This window comes from Pteronotus mesoamericanus, unplaced genomic scaffold, assembly GCF_021234165.1.
Source record: "Pteronotus mesoamericanus isolate MK-2021 breed Mesoamerican mustached bat unplaced genomic scaffold, CSHL_Meso_final scaffold_85, whole genome shotgun sequence".
Classification (NCBI taxonomy): Eukaryota; Metazoa; Chordata; class Mammalia; order Chiroptera; family Mormoopidae; genus Pteronotus; species Pteronotus mesoamericanus.
In genome coordinates, this window is record NW_026555329.1 from 1311791 (window position 1) to 1335521 (window position 23731).

A 23731-nucleotide genomic window follows, 5' to 3' on the forward strand; every position below is an offset into this window, starting at 1 on the left:
GTACAAAAATCCAAACACAGAACTGCAAATGAATTATAGCTAAATGGTATGGCTGGAAAAAGGCACAGATTATATAAAGGATATACATCTAAATCACCAACAGTGATTATTTTTGGTTAGAAGTCTCTTCTTTATATGTTTCTGTGTTTTCCATGAGTTTTTTTTTTTTTTTTAACTCAGAGGACAGCAAATTTATCTGTGATTTCTTTTTAAAGAAGCATAAGGTAATCATTGACCTTGAAATGTAGTAATTTTTTCACAATTTTTGTTCAAGCCAGCTAAAATTCATCTTGACTCAGAGAGGAGCACACCAGCAGGCATATTTGAGCACCAGGACTCGTTGATTTCCAGTGTTAAAACTTTGGGATTCTCCTTTCCTAGTTACTTTTTCAGAAAAAAAAAAATAGATGCCCTGTTGTTCCTCTTTGGGTTATTTTTCTCGCAAGGTCAGCTTTAGGGGGAAATTTGGAGGAAAGAGGAGTTACCAAGACCATTATTTTAAAAGTTTCTGCTGTAATTTTAAAATCCCAGATGACATTGCCAAGCTGCCTGGGTGCCTGCTGGCTTAGCAAAGAGCCACAGGACTCCATACAGGCAAAGCTATAAATGACACAGCCGAAAAATGATTGCTGCTTGTTTGAGAAAATATGCACAGAATATGCCAAAGAGACTCCTACACTGGATGTTTTTCTGAATGAATGTCTTGTAAGTTCTGTCACATGAAACTAATGTAATACTAGGAATCTCTATGATACGGGGACTTCATTCTAAATTCAGCTACCACGTTGCCTTTGCCGTTGGCTGGTCAAAATACACAACTCTGCAATTGCATAATTACAACACCCTATTATAAAGTTTCAGTGCTTGTTTTATCTTGGCCCAAGCATGGCTCTTAATTAATAGATTTCAGAATTTTTCTTTCAAGTATAGCTTGATGCAATAACTAATGGAATTAGAATCACCAAAAAAAAAAAAAAAATCATACCTTTTTGCAATGACTGTCCATTGTATTTAAATTGAAATCTAAACACCAAACCTGGCTCATCAAAAATTTCATAGCTGTTTGTAATGACCATCTATTGCTGTTTGCAATGACTGTCCCTTGAATTTAGATTGAAATCTAAACCCCTAACCTGGCTCACACACCTCACCTTCGGTCGTCTTGTAGCATTTGTCCCCTTACCCGCTACACTCTGGCTACACTTAATCTTTTTTCTCTTTCTTAACCATGGCAAGCTCATTTTCACAGTACTATGTCTCCTCTATGCTTGGAATATTCTTCCTCTTAATCTTAAAACGATTGGATCAGCTTTGTTTTCAGGTGAATTAAAAGTAACCAAGTGAGCAGATAACAATCTAATGAAACGGCACATTAAAATTAACATATTTTTAGCAGTTCCTTTCTATTGTATTTCTTCCATTACCATTTATTTTTAATCTGTTACTCTTGCTAAGGGAAAACTGACCTTAGTTTACCTCCAGCATTTGGAAGGTAACTTTTAAATGCGTTCCTGATAGAGAGGTTATTAAGGAGCCAGTGTCAGAAGCAAAAGAATGAACCAGATTTCTTCATTGGCTGTAATTCAAAATCTACAGGGCTCTACCATCAACTTGCTTTGCCTGTCCTAACAGTTGTGTCTTAGGAAAATGATGGTACTTATTTCCCTTATTTCTTTCATTTCAAATAGTGTAACATTATGAATGCCGTACAGAGAGCATTAACTCATGGCATTGTGTACAAGCCTTGCTGGAGCAGGCAGGCATTGAGATGTCCCCTAAGGATCCCAGTCTTCTGGTATATAATTGACCATCTCTTCCCCTCAGTGCAGGCGGGACCTAGTGACTGGCTTCTAATGAACAGAATATGGCAAAAGTCATATTCTGGGATGGGATGTCACCTGTGAGCCGAGATTACAAAAACAAAAACAACTGTGACTTCCATCTCTCACTTTCTCTCTCTTGGAACCCTTGCTTATTCTTAGCCTTCAACAGCCATATACATAAGCTTGGGCATGCATCTCCTGAGGCCTGCACCAGCATGTGCATTTGGAAGTAGACCCTCCCCTAGCTGAGCTTCAAGATCACTGCGGCCCTACCTGACACCTTGATTACAGCCTTGTGAGGAACCCGGAGCCAAAGAACCCAGCTAAGTCACACCCAGATCCATGACCCACAGAAACGCTTAGTGAATAAATATGTATGCGGGGAGGGCATGATTTGTTACACAGCAATAGCTAACTCATCCAAACATTTACAGCCCAAACCACATACTTGACATTTTCTTTTTGTTAGGATTATAATAAAAGGGAATTTTAGCTCTCTTAAATGTAAGAATAAAATCTTGGGTTGCATGGGTATGGATAATTTGCAGAACTAGAAATAATTAATCAGGATTTATTCCCAAAGAGACTGATTACTATATGTGTTACATCAATCATGAAGTCACTCATTAGTCGTATAGCATTTTAAAATGTAACTGCTGTTTTCATATTCATAGCCATTTATTCTTCTTTAAAAGGCCATGAAGTATTATTATTTTCTCCATTTTACAGATGAGGAGAGTGAGATTCAGCAGATTTCATGACTTCCATGAAGGCAATGACCTTCTCTCTGTTCACTGCTCTTCCCCAACACAAGACTAGCACTGTAAATGCTTAGAACATATTTATTGAGCGGCCATCTCCCACAACATTGTTATCTACAAAGATGGTGCTTTTTTTTGTCATGAAATTCCCTAACTCCCAACGGACATATACATCAATCAATCAATCTCACTATGTACTTACACAAATATGTATTCTTGGAACCAGTATATGTGTTTCCCAAACAACACAGGCACTTCTGAAAGCTCACTCTATTCTAAAGAGAGTAGAGATCATTTCCTAATTTAATCCTGTTTTTCATATAGTTCTACATTGCCAAAGACAGAGACCTAGAGCTTTTTTATGAGCTAACAACCCTTTTTCAGTAAATCAAATTTCTTTCCTTTCATATCATTTCTTATAATCTCCCAGAATGAGGCTAGAGACAACAAACGTTTCTAAGAGCCACCAGATAAGGTCAACAGCCAGTTTAGATCCCCTCACCCCGTCCCCCCCGCCCCCCCCGCAGAACATCCCCACCCTACCCTTGCCATGTATGGCTTCTTCCCCCCGTTCAACATGGCAAGTAGGAAATATTAGGTCTTGTCAAAGGTCACTATAAAATAACCTCAAGAGATGTTAGATAGAGGTGTCCACAGAAATGCAACAAAGTGCTGACAAGGAAACAGGAGGCAGGGGGATTTTGACTAGGAGGTTCATGTAAGCTCTAAATGCCTTTTCTTTTCAATGTTTCACACTCAAGCGATCATTCTATCTTCAACCACACTCCAGTAGCTTCTCACATATTACCTAATAAAAAAAGTATGTGTTCAAAGAAGACACATGGAGCCATTAAATGATCAATTAGTCTACATTTTAAGAAGATAAGAAAATCATTAGGTATGATTATCCTTGGAACTATATGATTGTAAATAAAGAACTGCAATATATCATGTGTAGAGTAATAAATTAATAATAGGCATCTATTCATTTGGCAAATATTGAAGTGATAGGCCAGCACTACATGTTGAGAAAAGGATGATGAACCAAACACACATGATCCCTGACATTTCAGAATTTAGATTCTAGTGGGACATATGGATTTTAAATTTTTTTAATTGAATTAAAAGTCACTTAAAGGAATATAAATTTGAAAATTGGTAAGTGCTATGAAGAAAAAGTTCAGGATAGCAGGAGTATTTAACAGGGGGACTGAATTTAGATTAAGAACATAAGGGAAAGCAGCAACTGTCTGGGCAGAAGTGGTCTAGGCAGAAGGGACAGCATATGCCAAGGCCCTGTGGCTCGTAAGGCTTGCTGCGTCCAAGGACCTGAAATCCCAGTGTGGTTGGAGTGCACTGAGTAAGGGGTTGTATGTTTGGAGGTGAGGTTGGCCTATCTGATGCCAAAGGCTGTCCCTATTCATAACTGCAAGCCAAACTCTTTCCCTTGAACATCAGACTTGGCATCCCACTGTCTCCTGGACATCTTCTCACACATAACCTGCCCAAGCCTGAGCTCCTTGTCTCCCCCAGCAAACCTGTTCCACCAGCCATCTTCCCCATCTCAGCTGATGGCAGCTTCAGCCACTCAGCCTCTCAGGTCAAAAACCTAAGCATCCTCCCTGACTTCTTTCTTACCCTGGTACCCAATCTGTCAGCAAGTACTTTCAGGTTTACCTTCAAAATAAGCCAAATTCCTCATCACCTCTCCCATCATCCCCCACTGCAGGAAGCCACCTCTCTCGCCTTCTAACTTGTCTTCCTCTGCCACCCTCACCCTCCACAGTCTGTTCTTCAACCACAGCAAGAAAGGACTTCAGAAGTGATGGAGTCTCTTCCCAAAGCACACCCCCCCCCGCCGCCCCCCCCCCCCCGAGTGGTTTCCTTCATTGCTGAGATAATTAGCCAACATTCATAGCATGGCCCCAAGCCCCTACATGATCTGGCCATATACCGTCTCCCGCTCCCTCCTCCCTGCCTCGGTGTCTGCTTCCTTGCAGCAACTCAGACACACCAGGGCCTCTGCACTGGCAGCTCCCTTTGCCTGAAAGCTCTTTCTCCAGGTCTTGGCAGGAACTGCTATCTCACTTCGGCAGCTCCCTGCTCATGTCACCTGCTTAGAAAGGTCTTCCCTGACTCCTCAATCTGCAAGATGAAAGAGCATGCTCTCTCCATTTACCTGGCTTCATCTTTCTCTTTAACACTTACTGCTCTATGATGCATTATACATTTAGCTATTTCTATCGATATTTCATCTGCTGGTTAACGGCTATAACCTTAGAACCTGGAAGACTTATAGCTAGAGAGAGCAAAGGCACACCTTTCATGATGTACTTTGTTGGGCTACCACATGGCCATCTCCAGAAGGTCTTCAGTAATAAAATTACAATCTCCCAAGAAATATATTGAGTGTCTAATATCTTACTAAGATTGAGGCTCTGGGGAAGTAAGAGGAGTGAGAAACCTGGCTAGGAGGAGAGAAAAGGAGGGCGGGGCTTAGGCAGGTCAGTGTTGGCGGGGGGCGGGATGTGGGGAGGGTAGCCTGAGTTCCTGTGACAGGCACTGGGGTGAAACAGAATGTGCTGAGGGGCAGAAATAAAAGGAATAAAAGAAGTATGAGGGTGCCCAAGACAAACCTGGTCTCTGTCACAGTTTTGTCTAAGCTCATCTCTAAAGGAAGATTTTTTTCCAACCAGCATAAGGGAGAAGAGATTAAGGTCTTCAGAGTACACATTTATCTTGCCCAAGACTGGTCATGTGTTTTTTATAATCATAAAAAAAATCCACAGCAAACTTGAACGTCAAACAATAGGGAATGGTTAAGAAATTATGGTATAGCAACTCAGTGGAATATGATGCATAATCATAGTTTTGAAAACTATGTAGCAACATGAAAAAAATGTCTGTGGTATACTTTTAAGTGAAGAAAGCAGGATTTTGAAATGTGTCTCTGCTCTGACTAAAACTATTCACCTCTAGATAAGGTGGGGAATAGACTGTGAAAATGAAAAATCAATGATTCCTTACGGTCATGAGGTTCTCTGGGATTTAGCCATCCCACCCCATTTTTTAATTTCTAAAATATTTTTACAGTGGTTTTTATGCTATAGGGACACCCATCAATATACCAAGTCTCCCTAGGCTGATTCTCCCAGGGACATTTGCCAGACGTCAAACATCTCATGCTGGTAATAGGAAATTCCTCACAAAGAACAATGTTCTAATACCCCGTGATCAATTTACTCAGGGCTAATTAACCATCTACCCTGTTCACGGGATGACATGCTAGATTCTACAACAGAAATCAAAACTGAGCAAACGTTGGTTCTTGCTGTTATAGAGCTCACAATCCAGGCAAAGGAATTTATACCGAACATAAAAATAACCTCAGTAGAAGATAATTCTTTTAAAAGCTTATAAGAAAACATATTAACAAAGCACTAAGGAATTCATTAATTTTGCATTCAATTTTCAGTTTGGGAGACCAGGAGGGAAGCGTTTCTCCGGCCGAAGGTGAGGAGTGGAGGAGGGGAGTGATGGCCCAGCACAGAAGACGCCCTAGGGGAAAGGAGGGACTGAACAGGACGGACACTCAACGCAAACAAGGGTTTATTATGGGCCTGGCTTGAATGTGGGGGTAAATCTATAGGGATTTATTTAGTAGCCAAAATGGAAAGAATATGAGCAAAGGGACAAGACAAGGCTTGTTCCAAATCCCAACTTAGCCATTTACTTGCTTTGTCACAGTAACTGGTTTGCCTCTTAACTTCTAAGCCTCACTTTCTTTTTATTTATAAAAAGGAGTGACTTCGACTCCGTGACAGGTTTATTATGAAGGCTGACATGGCAGATCAAGAGAGTAGACATTGGCCCAGACTCAGTAAGGACTCAATAAAAAATTGTGTTCCCCTTAACACTCACTTCATAGTAGGAACTGGTTGAGAAGGAGACAGGACAAAAGGACAAAACTCAGAGGACATCGCTCAAATGGGGGGTCTAGGAGACTTGCAATGACGTGTTCACGATGGCCAAAGAGAAAGGCGAAGTCAGGGATTGTCGTGAAGTTTCACTGTGGGGGCACAGGAGACGATGGTAGCGCCCACAGAAATGGGTGTGTCACAAGGGAAAATGGTATGAGGATGAGAATGTTTGAGCAATTTGAAACTTAAAGAACAGCAGCAGTCCATCTAGGAGGAAATGGCCAGGCTAAGTTGGAAATCAGGGCTCAGAGTCTGGGAGAGAGGGATGGGTTAGAGACACATATGCGATATGCTATATGATTTTTAGCAGTTGAAGATTCCTCTTACCATGGTCTATAATACTTTTATTAACCTTTCTCTACTGTTCTTCTTGATATATTCACCGCCATATGTAGAGAAGTTGTTGGATCAAAATACCCCATTTGGCATATATTATAACTAAATTTAGCATCCTGTATTTTCCTCCATGATATATTATCTTTTTAACCAGCTTTATTGAGATAAAATTTACATATCACACAATTCACCCACCTAAAGTGTACAATTCAGTGACTTTAGAACATTCACAGATTTGTGAAACCATCACCGCTGTCCATGTAGGAACATTTTCATCACTCCAAGAAGAAACCACACATCCTTTAGTTGCTTCCCCCACGTCCCCAGTCCCGCCCTCGGGCTTGGGCAACCACTAATCTACCATCTGTCTCCATGGATTTGCCTATTCTGGACCTTTCATGTAAATGGAATCATATAATGCGCAGTACTTGGTGTCTGGCTTCTTTTTTTTAGCGTAATGTTTTCAAGGTTCATGTATGTTATAGCATGTATTAGTAAGTACTTCTTTCTATGACCATATGATAGTCCAATATATGTACATACCATATTTTCTTTACCTGTTCATCACCTGATGGACTTTGGGTTATTTCCACATTTTGGCTATCACGAATAACCCTGCTATGAACATTTATGTACGATTTTTTATGTGGACATATGTTTTCATTTCTCTAAGTTGGATATGTAGGAGTGGAATTGCTGGGTCATAAGGTTTATGTTTAACTGTTTGAGGAACTGCCAGACTGTTTTTCAATCCCACCAGCACCGGATGAGAATTCCAATTTCTCCACATCTTCATCAACATTTGTCATTGTTGTCTTTTTTAGTATAGACATCCTAGTGGATGTGAAGTTTTATCTCACTGTGGTTTTGATTTGCATTTCCCTGACAGCTAGTAATTTTGGACACATTTTCATGTGCTTATTAACCATTTGTATGTCCTCTTTGGAAAACTCTCTATTCAGATTTTTTGCCCATTTTTTAATTGCCTTTCATTATGTTTTTAAAATGCAGAATTTCTTCTTCCGTGTTTTCATTGTGCAAAACAGAGGTAGCACGTAAGGTATAAATTGCCCATCAATAGCTAGAAAATCAGAATTTTTTTTCCCTGCATTGAAACATCTATATTCAATTTGGTATGTGTGTTCTGTTATAGGAACTAGTGGCTTAAGTCCTTGTCAGTAAATATTAGCACATCAAAACAATGATTGTTAAGCCTAGCAGGGTGACAAACTATAGTTCCACTTAATTCTTTGTTCTCAAGGTTAAAAGTTGATGTTGCCCTTTTGCCATTGCTCTTTCACAAACCCTAGGGATAAATTCAAGGTCAAACTAAGGTCAATGCCCACATTAGCAAATTCATTAATCAATGCAATATGTATACATCTATTTTTAAAGCGTAGCCTTTTTTTTTTTTTTTTTTTTTTTTTTTGCTGTGTTTTGCTGGCTTTATCTATACCAAGTAATGCATGGACCCACATCTATGAAGAGTTATTTGAAGTTTTTCTAGGGATCCATCAGAAGTTTATTTTTAACATGGACTAAAAAATTTCTAGTTATAATCTACATCACTTCCAATCTGTCAGTTCCCATGGGACCTCACTACTACTTGGCTTGCGTGCTGCCTTCTTGCTGGGCACACCTATTGTTTTGGGTTGAATTGTGTCCCCTTCCATGTCCCCAAATCTCTAGTATCCTCAAAAGTGATCTAATGTGGAGATAAAGTCCTTACATAGGTAATCAAGTTAAAATAAGATCTTTAAGATACATGCTAAATAGGATACCAGTATAAACGGTATCCTTATTTAAAAAGAAAAAAAATTCGGACACAAAAGGAAGACAATGCACAGAGACAGGGGGAAGACAGGAGCTGGAACAGCCCTCAGAAGAAACCAACCTGCTGACACCTTGATCTTGGACCTCTAGCCTCCAGAACCGTGGAAGAAGTTTCTATTGTTTAAATCCCCAAGTTGGTGGTAATTTGTTAGAGCAGCCCTAGGAAACTAATGCTTCTGGCCATGCCCTGACTCCCTCTAAGAGCCAGAGCCGCAGGTGCCTTGGCGGGTGGGTGCCTCTCTGCCTGGAGGGTCTACCCTCTGACAGAAATGATCAAAACTGCGCTGCCTTGCAATACAATGACTGCACTATGGTTTCTAGTTATAGTTGCTCTTTGAGTGTTTGGTCATAGTTACTTTCTGCTCTCTTCCACGGACTCAGACACACGATTACAGGGCTCTGGGCCAGAAACCTTCCCCTCCTCTACCACCTCAGAGGACCTCCCAGGCTTTCTTGTTGGGTCAGGCTTACCCCGCCTGCTCCGTCTTCCCTTAGAATGAGTACGACTCCTCTCCCTTTCCCTCGTCTTCCAGTTAAGCAGTCCCCTCATCATAGTGATCCTATCTCTTAAATGGCTTTTGGATCTGGCACCGCTGTAGCCCAAGCCACTGTCACCTCTTGCCTGAACAAGCACACTAACTCACTAACTGAGCTTTCGGCCTCCACACTTGCACCTCCTCACCCTCCCACAACATTCCATTGTGGTGACTTATTTAGTACATTCTGTGGGGAGAGGAACTGAGTCTGTTTTTGATCACATACCCCTAGTACCTGGCGCATAATATTAGCTCAGTAAAGGTCTGATGAAGGAAGGGAGGGAGGGAGGGAGGAAGAAAGGAAGAAGCCTTCATTATCATTTTGATAAACTACAGGGCTATGTTTTTTCATTGATCTTAGTTGAGCACATCCTTGTGCTGGGAAAGACAGTCAATATGAATAGAGATGTCAAATGATGTGTTTTTCAAATTAAATGATACAGCTTTCTATACACATGGCCCATCAAGATCCAAGCCAGTCTCCAGACAGGATTCATTTGATAAGTGCTGTGTGCCTAGCTGATGTCTTCCCTGGATTACCCTACACATTAGAATCATATCACATACCCATCACCTCTCTGCACAGACCTGAAGTACAAAAGTCCTCTTTTGGTTTTTGCTCCTCCCACTAAGGCACTCAAGCTGCTACATCTAATTTTGAACAAGTGGTCTATACATTCTATTTCTCCATCTGGGGATGCTTATAAGCAAACCTTATCCCTCCTTTAAAAAAAAAATGTGCTAAAATACACCTAACATAAAATTGACCGTGTTAACCATGTTTAAGTGTATAGTTAAGTAGTGTTAAGTATATTTACACTGTGATGCAACAAATCTCCAGAATCCTCTATTTTTAAAAACCAACTTTAAATAACTAAAGCTGTGTAAAGGAATACTAAGTTTCCTAAAGAGACTTCCTAAAATATATACTAAATATTAAATAAAGATAAAGCACCCATTTACAGTCTTCCTTTTAAAGATGCTATCGTTTTTGTGCTTTAGACAAAAACAAGAACATTTCCTGGAAAGGGTAAAAATGAACCTTGGGTTAAATGGTGAACCTGTCTGTCTGAAGGACATCCCTTCCAAAGGGCATGTCAGGTAATTACATGTAATTTTTTTTTCTCCCTGATTTTTGTGAATGCTTCTGAGACACATGGAAAAAAAACAGAGCACCGCTCAGTCAATGCTGCTTCCGTCTACTAGGCAGACATCGCTGTTTTGTTTTCTTAATGTTTTGAATGGTTTGGAGATTAGCATGGGTATTTAGCAAAAAGTACAATTTCAAATTACACGCTGCTTCATGCTGCCAAAACACTGTGCATCATCCTCTGTGATGACGTCCGCCAGCTCGGTACGAAGAATGGTGGTTGTTAGTCATCTGGCTTTGCGAGGCCGGGAGACAAAATCGTAAACAGTGTGTGCTTAGGCAGGCCTTTTTAGAAAAGGAGAGAGTCTTAAATGTGGTTTCACTTTTTTAAATCTAGTAATATCTTTTAATCAACAATGTGTGTACCTAAATCAATATGACAAATAGATGTGCTCAAAGGGAAGAACATGTTATACATGGGCATCCTCACAAAATGATAATCGCATTTACAAATATATATGCTAGTAACATTCTGGTCCTTGTTGGCCAAGGTTTTTATTTATATACAAGCTTAACCACCATAACCACATATATGTGTGGATGTTAAAATGACTTTAACTTCAGTATAATGCTTAGAAAAGGATCCAACGGACTCCTTCCCTGGCAGTGGCCACAATCGCATTATTAATCGTAGCTTGTATCTCACCCATTGAAGACACAGAGGGGCAGACAGAGACTGAAAATGGCTAAGTCCAACCCGAATCATTATTAGGAGAAAACAAAAAAGAAATATTCAAAAGCAGATGGCTCCCGGCCTAGTGTGAAGACAGTACATTGGTATAGCAAGAACTGACATATTTTATTAAAGAGAATTCAGGAGCTAGGGCTAGAGTCTGCCTTGCTCAGGGAGTGCATGCCTAAACCCCATTTACTTTCAGCCCCCAAAAGAGTTGAACTACTTAAAACTTTAATCTCATGGTCATTCCACAAAGTCCTCTAACAGTCAATCACAAAGTAGCCTGAGAGAAAGTTTCCCTAGATACGGGCCGCAAACACAGGTTTGTAACAGATGTCTCCACGCAACATGCAGAACAGAGCCCATGTTAAGAGGCTGATATACCTCTATGTATTTGTTCATCAGTCTAGGTACATATAGCCTAAAGCTGGGACCAAAGAATTATTAGCAGAGAAACCAATTAAATGCAAATAATGCATGAAAAAGCATCAGAATGTTACTTATAAATTCACAAATGCACAATTGGAAAGTCTCACCTGGAAGCCACCCAAAATAGTACTTATAACAAATGTGAGCTCTTCTCTCACACCGACCAAGCCTCTAATTAAGGAACACTATGCCTAGCCAGCCTTGCCAACTCCTCAGCTTCCCCATCTGTAAAGTGGGAATTAAAGCCGCGTTTTAATAAATGGAGGTTAAATTCTTCTAATGAATGACAGTACAGAAAAACACAAACATCGCCTCCCAAAATGTAAAGAAACATGCAATTTTGTACCTAGAAATGGTGTTCAGTCACCTTTGAAAGCGCCCGGTCCGAGAGACAGGCGCTCGGAAACAGACTGCTGTGGGGCCAGGAGGGGAGTTCCGGCTGACGGCGCGGGCAGGCAGCGGCTCTCAGCCGCGTGTGGCGGGCTCGCAGGGCCTTCCCTGAGGCCTCTCCCCCTCCACACACAGTGCTCTTGGTGACTTTCAAAGAAGATGGGTGAGGAGTTTAGAAATCATAATTTCTTCTTTATTTTTGGGGGAGGGGAGGGGTTCTTTTTACCATTTAGTGAGTGCACAGGCTGGTATTATTTGTTTAAATTATGGTATTTATTGTTTAAAAAAATAAAGGAAAATACTCTGTTGTGTATTGAGAAATACCAAATTTTCTAATATTTTAAAGGGTGACCAGCAGTACAAACACTTTAAGCTGGGGGTGGGGGGTATAACCAACGTGATGATGTGAGCAAAAAGCAGATTTGGCCTGTGCAAGGCCACAGAGCTTCTTAAAAGCTCAGGGGAAAGAAACACAAGGGGATGCAGAGGTCTCAAGTGGAGTCAGATTTTCCCTCCAAAAACAGCTAACGGCAAGTAGTACCTGGGCCAAAGGAGCAAACTAGCAGGGTAACTGAATGTGCCCATCTTCATTGTTTCCAGAATGGAGGGTTTCTAAGAGGCTCCATGCAAATCAATCATAAGTGAAGATTTTTTTTTGGTGGGGGGCAGGGGGGCTCAAACCATTTAAAATATCCATATTTGAAACTTACACAAAACAGAGCTCACCTGATGTACAAAGAAATATCTTCTAAATTAGTCAACCTGTACATTTTAATTTTTATCAGTTATATTTTCCTAATTGTTTTGTAGCATGTAACACAGCTTATAACAACCAATCGCTGCCCTTGAACTCTGAATGCGATACAGAGTCTTTCCTTAAACAGAATCACAGAGTATGAGAGTAGAAGGTTTCTTAGAGATCAATTGGAATGGCAGTTCTCAACCCTGGTTGCACTTTAGAAACAATTTTGGAGCTTTTGAAAAATATAGAGGAGCAGGGTTCTACCCCAAACCAATTAAATCACAAGGGGGCATTTTTTTGTAATAAACTCCACAGGTGGTTCTACCTGACTGTCAAGATAAAGAACCATCAATACAGAACATAGATTTGCATTGCCTGATACCATAGCCACTGGCTACAAGTGGCCACGGAGCACTTGAAATGCAACCAGTCCAAATTATGTGGTGACTGCAAAATACACACTGGATTTCAAAGACTTATTACCAAAAAAAAAAATTGCAAAGTAGCTCATCAGCATTTTTATGTTGATTATATGTTGAAATGTTAATATTTCAGATATATTGGGTTAAATAAAATGTTATTAATATTAACTTCATCTTGGGTTTTTTTTCACCTTTTTAATGTGGCTACTAGAACATTTAAAATTATATATGCTGCTCCCACTTGTGGTTCCTGCTATTGAATGGTGTTGGTCAATACCAACACTTTTGTATTACCAGTGAAGAAACTGAGGCAGGGAAGCATAATGAGTTCAAGGCGGCGCTCTGGGGGCTCCCTCTTCCAGGCCTAGGCATCTCCTGTTGCCATAAACCACTTTGCTGCAGACCTAGGAATGACGGAGCCTCTGATGCCCTCAATCAGATTTTAACCTTTCTTTCTTTAGTCTTGCTAACTGATTCTTCTCTAAGATTTGGTATTAAAATCTACTTCCTTTGTGGAAAAATGTCCCCTCTCCATCGTGCACATACTTGCGATTTGTTATTGTAGGGTTACTCGTGAAAGCAGAATACGGAGGATGGACATTAAAAAGTAAATCTAGAAAAACATTAGCATAAGGAATATGCAGAGAAAGGATGAAAAGGATTATTAAGGCTTTTAGGATGCAGATGGTCAAGTTCTAGCCTGTGAATGAATGTTTTGCCATGTTGTAGTTTAACAAGTAACCCCAGAGACCCTCAGTATTCTAAGAGCCACCTTCAACACAGTACCAGTCTCTGCTCAGAATTTAGAAGTTTGAACATATAATATTTATTGTCTTTCCTCCCAAAAGGACTGTTTTTCTGGACAATATTGTCATTACAGTGAGGCAAATGCAGCTCTTCATAATGACATACCACTTCATACCTAAGGGACCCTGGTGGAACTGGACTTTGTCCTCAGTACCTTCTACCCTCTGGTGCATGAATTACTACCTGGTCATTCAGAAGCCAAAGAGCATCATGGCTTACTGAAAGAAGAAAATCTTGTTTTGATAAAGTGAAATGGTCCTACCAGATCTTTCAAATGAAGATAAAATATATTTCTTCTAATAACCAGCTAATTCAAAAAAAAAAACCACCACCAAAGATGTTTTTGTTGCATGTGGTTTCCCCCCATTGAGAAGCCAGCAGAGAGCAAATTGCATAAAACTGGCTGAAATATGTTATATTTGAGAAAGCATGCAACACAGGGCTCCTCAGTGAAATAAAAGAATAAAAGAGACCTGAACTCTGATATAAAGCCTCCATGCAAAGAGCTGGAAAGGAAACCTACGGGTCAGGCCAAACCACACATACAGTAGATGCATTCAAGATTTCTATTGAGATATTCTTGTTCCCCATCCTAAATACTGCATAACCTAAATGTCATCTTAAATCAAATGTTTGGTGCTCTGGAGCCCCCTATGTTGCATGCATGATTTCTATTAGCTATGATTAGTCAAGTTTTGCCAGTCAAACCACAAAGAGCATACTTCCAGACTCAACTCACTTCTCATGTAGTAATACTCACCTCTAAACCCTCTCATTCCTATACACCAACCTGGAAAGATAATAAGTTACAGATGGATCCTGGGCCAAAGTACATCTGCCAGAATGAAAACACTTGTTGCTCTATTCAACTAAAAGAAAGATTATTGATTTTAACTTTAAATATTTTTTCGGATCTCTTCCTCAAAGAGGATAAAGAAAAGACACAAAGTAAAGAAAGTTACAGCCTCATTCTGAGACTGTCTTTTAAGCCATTTTTAGTTCTGCCTGGTTTTTAGTCTCAGATGAAATCTGGATACTGGAGTTTTACTGGGCTTGTCTAATCCTAATGGTGAAGAAGAAGGATGACCTTCAAATAAGGAGATGAACATTAGAAAAATTATCATCACAGCTATATAAGAATGAACAGAATAGAAACTGCAGTTTATAGGGTTAGGGCATTCATTCAAAAGATCTGATTTAAAAAAATTGTCTTTTAAAGGTTAGTGATCAAAGGTTTGAAAAGAGCTGACATCCAAAGCCATGGGCTGTGTTTCATTTGTGACAAGGACATTTACGGTGGCCTGGCTCATTGGGAAGAAATCCTGACCGACCTGGAGGCAGAGGCTGGGCGTCCAGGATGTGTGGCGCTCTGTAGATCTGGGCCTTGGGGGAGCCAGGGAACACTACCAGGCCTTAGGTCCTGCTTCAGAGTGAAAAGGTTAGTTGATGAGTGAGAAGACGTCCCCCAGCTCCAGTGCTACATATGCTAGGAGCCTTTTTATCTCACCCTCCGAATCCCTAGGCCGAAAGGAGCTCTTACTCTCTAAAATTAGTTCAAGCCAAACACCAACATGGCATTTTTCAATCCTTGTTAATTTTAGGGTAGAGATTAGAAATGTAAACCTAGGAAATAGAAGGAAGCAACTAAAATGTGTCTTTTTAAAGTGTTAAATGGATTCTGATCTATTTCTCAGAAAAGATAATTGGGCAATAGAATGAATATGGAGAAAAGACATATGGAAATGTCAACATCATCACATCTCATATATTCAGGAATTTATCCTAAACTTTGTAAGTTCTACTGTGAAAAGTCCCAGAATCTCAATAGAGCTTCAAATTTTTGCTCTTGTCTCTGGAACAGTGTTTTCATAACCTAGAAATTTGTAAAAGCTCTCTCTCTCTCTCTCAAGTTAAATTCATGATTTGTGATTCCCAACAATGCCATACTAATGGATCCTCAAAAAAACACTAATTGCCCATTTTTTCCTAATTATAAATGTAAAAACTCTTTAGTGAAAATATTAAACATGATGTCATTTTTAAAGTGCCAGGGTTTTTTTTAAAGCAATACTACAAAATAGATAGCTTACTAGGTTTCCAAATAGCAATGCAGAAAGGCTCTTTAAGTCTGCTTAACATCTCTGAAAGTGCTTCTTTCTCACACTTAAATAGTTGAGGCTATTGCCCCCCAGTTTATTACCTTACTTGGTTGTATAATTTTCCCAAATAAGATTTACAGAAATAGTCCTAGATTTAAATTTTTAAACACTAATTTATAAAAGCATTGGTTGATTCCCATAATATAGCTAGTTGTCAAACTGGACAAGATAATGAATTGACTGAGATCATTGTTCCATCTTCATCCAAGAAAGCTGCCTCTAAAAAAAAGATCTTAAATTGCTGTAGAAATCCAATTTGTAAGATGCAAAGGAAGCATATAGATGGGAAACACCAACATGATCACATTAATTTTGTGACTAACAGCAATGCTTTGAAGTGAAGAAGAAGAAGAAAGATGACAAAAATAATAAGTCCATTCAAATCCCCAAAATAATTTAATAGCACAAGCAGAAGAAAACTAACTACAAAGTTCACATTTTGGGGAGCCAACGAGCATCACCCCCAAATACACAAAATAATTTTCAGCTTAATAAAAAGCAAATTCCAACTCTAAGGAAATACTACTGTAAGATAGTAATACATCATTGCTAAAAGGTAAATTATAGCAAGAAATCAGGAGGCCAGGAACTTGACATCAGTACAAATAGTCATGGAAAGTTTGTGATGATTGATTGGTTTTCAATCTACAGGTATGGGAAACTGACAAGTAGTTGTCATGAAAATCTTCAACTTACTGTAATTGAAAAGCTATAAAGGAAAATCTCTCTATAAACTACCATTCATTTAATCACCTAGTCAAATAAAAGCTGCAGCACCACAGAGATATAGAAGTAAAGGCACAGTTTCCACTTTTTTTGATGGGAATGTTCTAATAAACTATCTGCTCATGTATAAATTATATGAGGTCATAACTGACTTTTAATTTACAGGCAATTTATGGACATCAGCAGTTTACATTAAAAAACAGTCAGTTTGAAGATACTATCAGTTGAGCAAATGTGTTTACTTTGAGTAAACTTGAAAAATAAAAATCACTATGAATCAGCCAGGATTTAAAAATAATATATCTATTTAAAAATGCTACAAGCAACAGAAAATGGGGGAAAAAAGGAAGACACAGGTGAGTTCTTTCATTGTTTTCTTTTTAAGTTTTAGAACTAAAGTAATAGCTGATACTCAATTGACAGCGACCTTCTTGAGAGGAATACATATCTAGGTCAGAAGGTGGATAGTGAGAGGTTTTTTGTTGTTTTATTTTCAATTTTTAGGTTTCTTTTTTAAGAAGTCCTTCTTTATTAAAACTTAAGTACATATTGAAGTGATTCATAAAGACTCATGGAATAAGGGGATTCTTACCTGACACATAAACATGCTCATAAACATTATCTTACCCAGGAAATAAATGTCTTATTCTCTCTCTCTCTCTCTCTCTCTCTCTCACACACACACACACACACACACACACACACACACACACCATCCCACACGAAATGCTACCAAATCCCAGGAAAATGACAAAAGCAACATTAAAATTTAGTGTAAAATACGAATCCCATTTCTGAATTTCATCTACGAAAATACAAGATTGGCCTCATTTAACCAACTGCAAAGTTCCCTTTCTGCTTAATAAGCATAGTAAACATCTTCTTACCATTCTCTGTAGAATAAAGTCAGCAACGTGTTGCTTCCTGCAGTCACCAAATCAAGTTTTTTTTTTTCTTCCTTTCTTTCTAGTAACTTCTTTTTCACCAGCAAGATTAGGAAGACATTAAATCTGAGTATTTGCCTCGGTATTTCAGACCACAAGATTGTGAAACTAACTCTTAGTTAAAAAAAAAAAAAAAAAAAAAGAACAGGTCTGGTATTTTACAATCACTTCTGCAACTCAGAGGTACCTCCTAGACTCTCGTACCTCCTTTCCTCCCTCGTTCTCTACGTTTCTTTTAGTAATGAGACTAATTTTTCCAGTAGCCTTAAACTCCCTAGATTTAACTGACATGGAAAATGTGACTAAAAACTTGTAGAACGGTCTAGCCTCCAACCCTACACAGAATCAACTTTGTTGTAAGTGTTGAAGAACACCTCACAAGCAGCTACTTGCTCGCTTAGACTCCTGAACTGCACAGCACAGAACACCAAATAACAGTGCGCCATCTAGTTAGCGAGCGGCACTCTCCATTCTAGAAGGGGGGACACCTTCAAACCCTGGGAGTTAAGGACTTGTCAGGGCTCAGCTGCTCTAAAGGTCCAATTGTTTATTTAAATAAAAAAAATATCACTACGGAGATAATCCACATCTAGTGGATATGGGAAAATTTAGGTTATAATGGCACTACAAACTTTTACATCTAACTTTGATTTACAAGATAAAAGCAAGTTTTAAATTAAAAGGGCTTTCTGTTAATAGAGCTTATTATTCTGAAGACGGGAATGATTTTCTTCGAAAGTTGTCCCTGGGTGCATGCCTATTATCTTTGCCTTTCCCCTTCCACTAATGAGCATTTATCTAAAGAGCCTGTTAATCCTCTGATGTGTGCTTCTGGTCAGAGGTAACAGTTTGAATAAAACCACTAATCACTGATCACTAAATCACTGATCATTAATCACTCTCTTCAGTGTCGGTGACCCTGGGCCATTTTTTCCTTTAGGTCTGTGCATCACAAACAAGAAGTTTAACATCTTAGATGCACATGTCTTGTGTGGGGGTTATACTATTTTATCTCTAGATGTGAATAAATAATAAATACTGCCACAAACTTGGGGAAAGATTGTCAGTTAGACCTCAGACAGGGGTTTCACAAATGTCTACTCTACAGCGTGGCTTTCACTTTGAAGACACTAGACCTGATTACACGAAAACCTGTGTCCTTCCACAAATTCCCACCTACTCAAGATATAAATTTTCCTTTGGTTAGCTGTCACCCACTCCAAATCAGAGGGCACCAAATCATCTGGCCCTTCCATCCAAAACCCTGTTAGCAATTTTTTTTTCTTGATTTCTGCTGCACACATACTCCAAGAGTTTTTACTTTTATCCCTTAAACATGTCACAGGCAGTGTTTTTATTGCAACTGGCAGATTCGAAGTTCTGACTCAATTCAAGAACTGAAGTATTTAACTTCCTCCTTGAGTACAGAAACTTAAGGTTAAGAGAAAGAAAGTAACACACAACAATTCATTGTACTGTCCTTTGGGTTCAACGGCTCACATTCCCTCCTCACTTTGGAAATGGAACGTTTGATCCTTTCAACTAAATTTAATTTAGTCCGCATCCTCTCTCCTCGCCTTCCCTCTTCCGCTAAGCAGTTGGAGAAAGGCGCTTTGTCAAATTAAATACTGTTTGCAATGGGTGTGTTGTTTTCCTAAGTCACCACAGGGACACAGCATTGTCGTAGCGTCGCTAAACATTTCCTGAGATGCCTTTTCTGTCAGGGCTGAGCACTTTCGCCCTGGAGAGGAGGACTCGCTGGTGTCTTTCGTAAATAATGGAAAAGGGCAGATTGTGCCTGCGCCGATCAGGTGCCCCGCTCCGCTCCGACGCCAGAAGCTCTGACCCACACTCCAGGGACAGTGAGCGCCCCAGGGAAAGCAGTAAAAGGCGGAGGCGGGGCCAGAGTGATAACGGGGTGGGCGGGAGAAGGGGTGGGGAGGGAGGGGTCCTGGAGGAGAGCGCAATAAAGATGCCCGGGGAACTGGCGACTGTGCAAGTATGTCGGGGGCTGGGGGTGGAAAGCAGAGTTGCTTTGTCAGCATTTCTAAGCCCCCGAACCCTTGAATATCTGAAGCTGTTAATCAAACACTTACTGGCCTGCAGAATGACGTAATGGACCTGCATCCAGCCTTTATTCCTTGACACATGTCAGAGAGGGAGGGAAAAATAAAAATCAAACACACTCTGCGGACTCTGACAAAACATGCACGCAGCCCACTCTAGTTCCTGGCCTTGAAAGAGCATCAAGTGGAGGGCGGCACACATTCCGGGGAAGTTGGGGAGGGGGTGGACCTCGTCCGGGACTTTTATCTAGCGGTTGGTTACACAACCCCTGCCCCCAATCAAATTTATAGCAAAGAAGCGGCGGGATGCAGCCGCTGGGAAGAAAACGTCTCCTTGGTTCCTTCGCACGTCTTGCCCCTCTAAGAACTTCGTGAAAAGTTTAAGCGGTTCCGTGGAGAATCTGCCGTAGAGGTTCCGCCGCCAGAAACTGCCACCGCGCCGCCGAGGCAAAAGCGGCAGCTGTCATTTGGGGCAGCGGCGGGGAAGAGGTAATGATACCAGCTAGCGCGGGACGGAGGGAGGCAGGGGGCGGCTGCAGGAGCGAACGCAAGCAGAGCCTCGCCACTCTCGAGCCTGCCGCGCCTGCAGCAAAAGCCAAGTGCCCTTCAGGGGGCAACGTCCCCTCCTCGGGCGCGCGCCCACCAGCTGCGGCGGGCAGCCCAGCGAGAGAGGTGGCGGCAGCAGGCTCAGCACCGGCAGGGAGCGAGCCCCGCGCACCCGCCTGTCCACCCACTAGGTGACCCGGCGTCCTCGCCGCGCCCGCTGGAAGTTTGCAAACTTTCTCCGGGGGTCCGCCGCATCACCGGGAAGTTGGGGACGCGGGGGAAGGTTCCTGGCTTGCCATCTCCGCTGCCGCCGCCGCTGCCACCGCTTGACCGCACTTCTGGAGGGTTCCGCACCTTGCCAGGTCTCTGGAGGCAAACACACACCCCCGATTCATAACTGTTCCCCATGTCAGGGAAACACACGCGCGCTCCCACACACGCACGCACGCCGGGCGGACATAGCGCTCGCTCCACGTTAGCATCCCTCCAGTCGCACGGCGCGGCGGCCACGGAGACGCGCTCCGGGATGGACGCGGCGCGGGGTCTCTAGGGTGGCCTCAGGACACAGCAGAATTCCACAGTCCACCGGCATTTGGGGCCGGACTTCCCTCTGGTCCGCCAATGTGTTTACAAACACAGATCACCCTCCAAAAAAATGCATCGCATCTTCCCTACTCCTTGCCCTGTGACCTGCCCACTGGACCAAGTAACCTCTCGGCGGCTGCCGAGAACCAACCCCTGCCAACAAGTACGCTCCGGAGATGGCTCCCTCAGCAAGTGCAACAAAAGTGGCTAAATGCAAAAGCCCCAGAAGTGGCCCGGCCGTATTTTTAGGAACTTACCAAACAAGTGTGGAGAAGGCAAGAGCAGAGCCCGGGTGAAGGGACCACGTTGGACTGAGCAAAGATTACAATACATTCTATTTAGAGTGCATTACATCACCCCCCCGGTGACGTCACGTGGGATTCCTGAACTTCTAAATCATTGCGGTCCGGGGGAGGGAAGGAGGGGCGGGGCCGGCGCACCAAGGGGGCGGACCCCGCCCCAGCCCCGCCCTGACCCCGCCCCAAGAGCGGACCCTGGTGCACCCGCTGGAGAGCGCGTGTTGGCAGGCGGCAGTGGCAGCGACAGCGCAAGCAGCAGCTTGCAGAGCCCAGCGCCGTGTGACACGGCTCCCTGACATTAGTGGTGTGAGTCAGCTTGGAAACAATCCTCAGGGTTTCAGACAGGACCAGGGAGGAGGGGCTCTCCTGCGAGAAGGGCCTGGCAGCCTTGGAAAGGTGTGGGGATGGGGGTAGGGGAGAGGTGGCGATCGGGGTCCTGAACGGTTTGGTAAGACTTTCTGCGAACAGGAAAATTCAAGACGCTCCGCTCTCCCCTCGCCAGCAGATGTCCAGCTCCTTTTTTGCCTGCGACAGTCATGACCTCATTACAGTGTTCCCTGCATCCTGGCTTCCCAGAGCACTCGCTCAACTCCCTTTTAATCGCCCCCCCCCACCCCATCTCACATCCAAGGGAATTCCTTCATGGTGCACACTCACATGGCATACACAGACCCCCTCACCCGCCCCCTTCCGAAGACCCCTGCTCCGTGCTCCTGAGAAGCTGGAGGAAGAGTTGTCCCTGGAGGCGAAAGGTGAATCACAGCTCGAGCCAAGTGATGAGCCTGATTTAGATTCAGCGTCAGAGCCGGAAGGGCCCCTGGCGATCACTTCCAGAGCCTGGTCTGTAACTTGCCCAAGCTCACAGGCGGGCAAGTGGCAGAGCCAGGGCCAGTGGCAGGATCCGGGCGCCTGGTCGGCAGGATCCTCCTGACAACTCCCTGAGAGACGGAGCCTGGCGTTTTCAGCACCGGCCAGCCACCACCGCCATCTCCAGCTTAATTGCCATTCAGATGTTCTCCCCGAGAGGCGGGCTGCAGGGCAAGGCGTCGGCTGCATTCCAGCCCTCATCCCCGCAGCAGCTCACACTTTACAAAGCACTCACACTCACAGGAACTCCCTTGCTTCACACAACCACCCAGCACAAGAAGTAGGGCGAGTGTTAAAATTATCCCCATTATACAGGTGAGCTAAGGCAGGCTCCAGAAGGTGAGGGCGCTGGCCCGAAGTCACCTGAGCAAGTGGCCGCGCTGGCGCCGCTCCAGCCCCTGCTTTTACACCCCAGGCCCCAAAGCAGCTCCTTTCTGGAACTCCATTCTTCTGGGGTTTTGGCAGTTAGAACCTGTGCTAAGGATGTGTTGGCTGGGAGTTAAAGCTTTGCTTAGGAACAGTTTAGCCCCATTAACTAACAATAATTATTCCTGACATTTATGTAACATTTGACATTTATATAGCACCTCTCATCCCAATGCATCATAACCGTGACTGTGCAGTTTGCCAGAGAATCATGACTGGACTGGCTAGAAACTGCAATGCTTTGCCTGGATTGTCACATACTTTTGAGCTGGTTTTGACATAATATATGGAAGAGTTTTGTATTTCCTTTCTGTTTCTAAGTGTTTAAGCAACTCCCTTCCCTTCAGTGTTCCTTGAGACCGTACAGACTGAGGACTGTTCATTTCTCACAGCCTTATTCAGAACCCTGCACTGAGCTTTCTATTTGTTCTTTTCCACATGGAGCCCTGAAGGAATTTGCAAAAGAAGGGCACCAGTCCTAACTTGAATCTTAACCAATAAAACTTTAAATATGACAGCTCAATTACATGGGTGTATGGAAGGAAGCAATAGGGTACCGAGGGACAGGCCTCTCGTGCGCGTTCCCACTCAATTCCCAGGACAGACTTTTCCACCTAAAGCAGGTATCTGCCTCCTTCCCTCTCAGAGAGAGAGTGGGAGCGAGCAGAAGGGCAAACTTGAAGCAGAAAAGGGATACAGATCAACCGATTAGAGCTCAGCCTGAGAGTTTATCTTTCTTCTTTTCCAGCCGACAAGTGGGGCCAAAGGAATAGAATGAAGAATTGAATAAGCCAAGCCAACGTGATATTGTATTTAAAAAACTGTAAGTAGTGAATCAACAAATAAATTTAAAACATTTAATCCCCAATATTCTCTAAACATAATCATAGAGATATGAGTTTTAATGCAAGTAGTTCATCAGTTTCTAATACTAGCCGAATCATTTCTTGATCTTTAAAAATTATCACTGACCTTGTGTTTGACATGCTGTCACTAAACCATGCCCCTGTCTGCGCCATGATTGACATAGAAATACACAGGAAAGTTTTCCAATGACTTCCCCAATTACTTGATAATCTTTAGGTTACTTGAAGTCTCAATAGGTTGATAATTTCTCTTAACATCAGCAATGTTGCTGATGGTGCTGACTCCTTCCTCAGCTTCTGCTAAACTGACAGCAATTTCATTAAGAATATTTCTATCATTGTATTAGTTTTTTAATATATTC

General features: G+C 42.1%; 1 protein-coding gene across 1 annotated transcript in view; it reads right to left on the reverse strand.

Annotated features, from left to right (window-relative positions):
• Positions 1 to 21218, reverse strand: part of CREB5 (cAMP responsive element binding protein 5) — a 377051-nt gene extending 355833 nt beyond the window's left edge. The window contains exon 1 of the mRNA XM_054564156.1: positions 21169 to 21218. The gene's annotated coding sequence lies outside the window, so the exon portion shown is untranslated. The remainder of the gene's footprint in view (positions 1 to 21168) is intronic.
• Positions 21219 to 23731: the final 2513 nt, after the last annotated feature.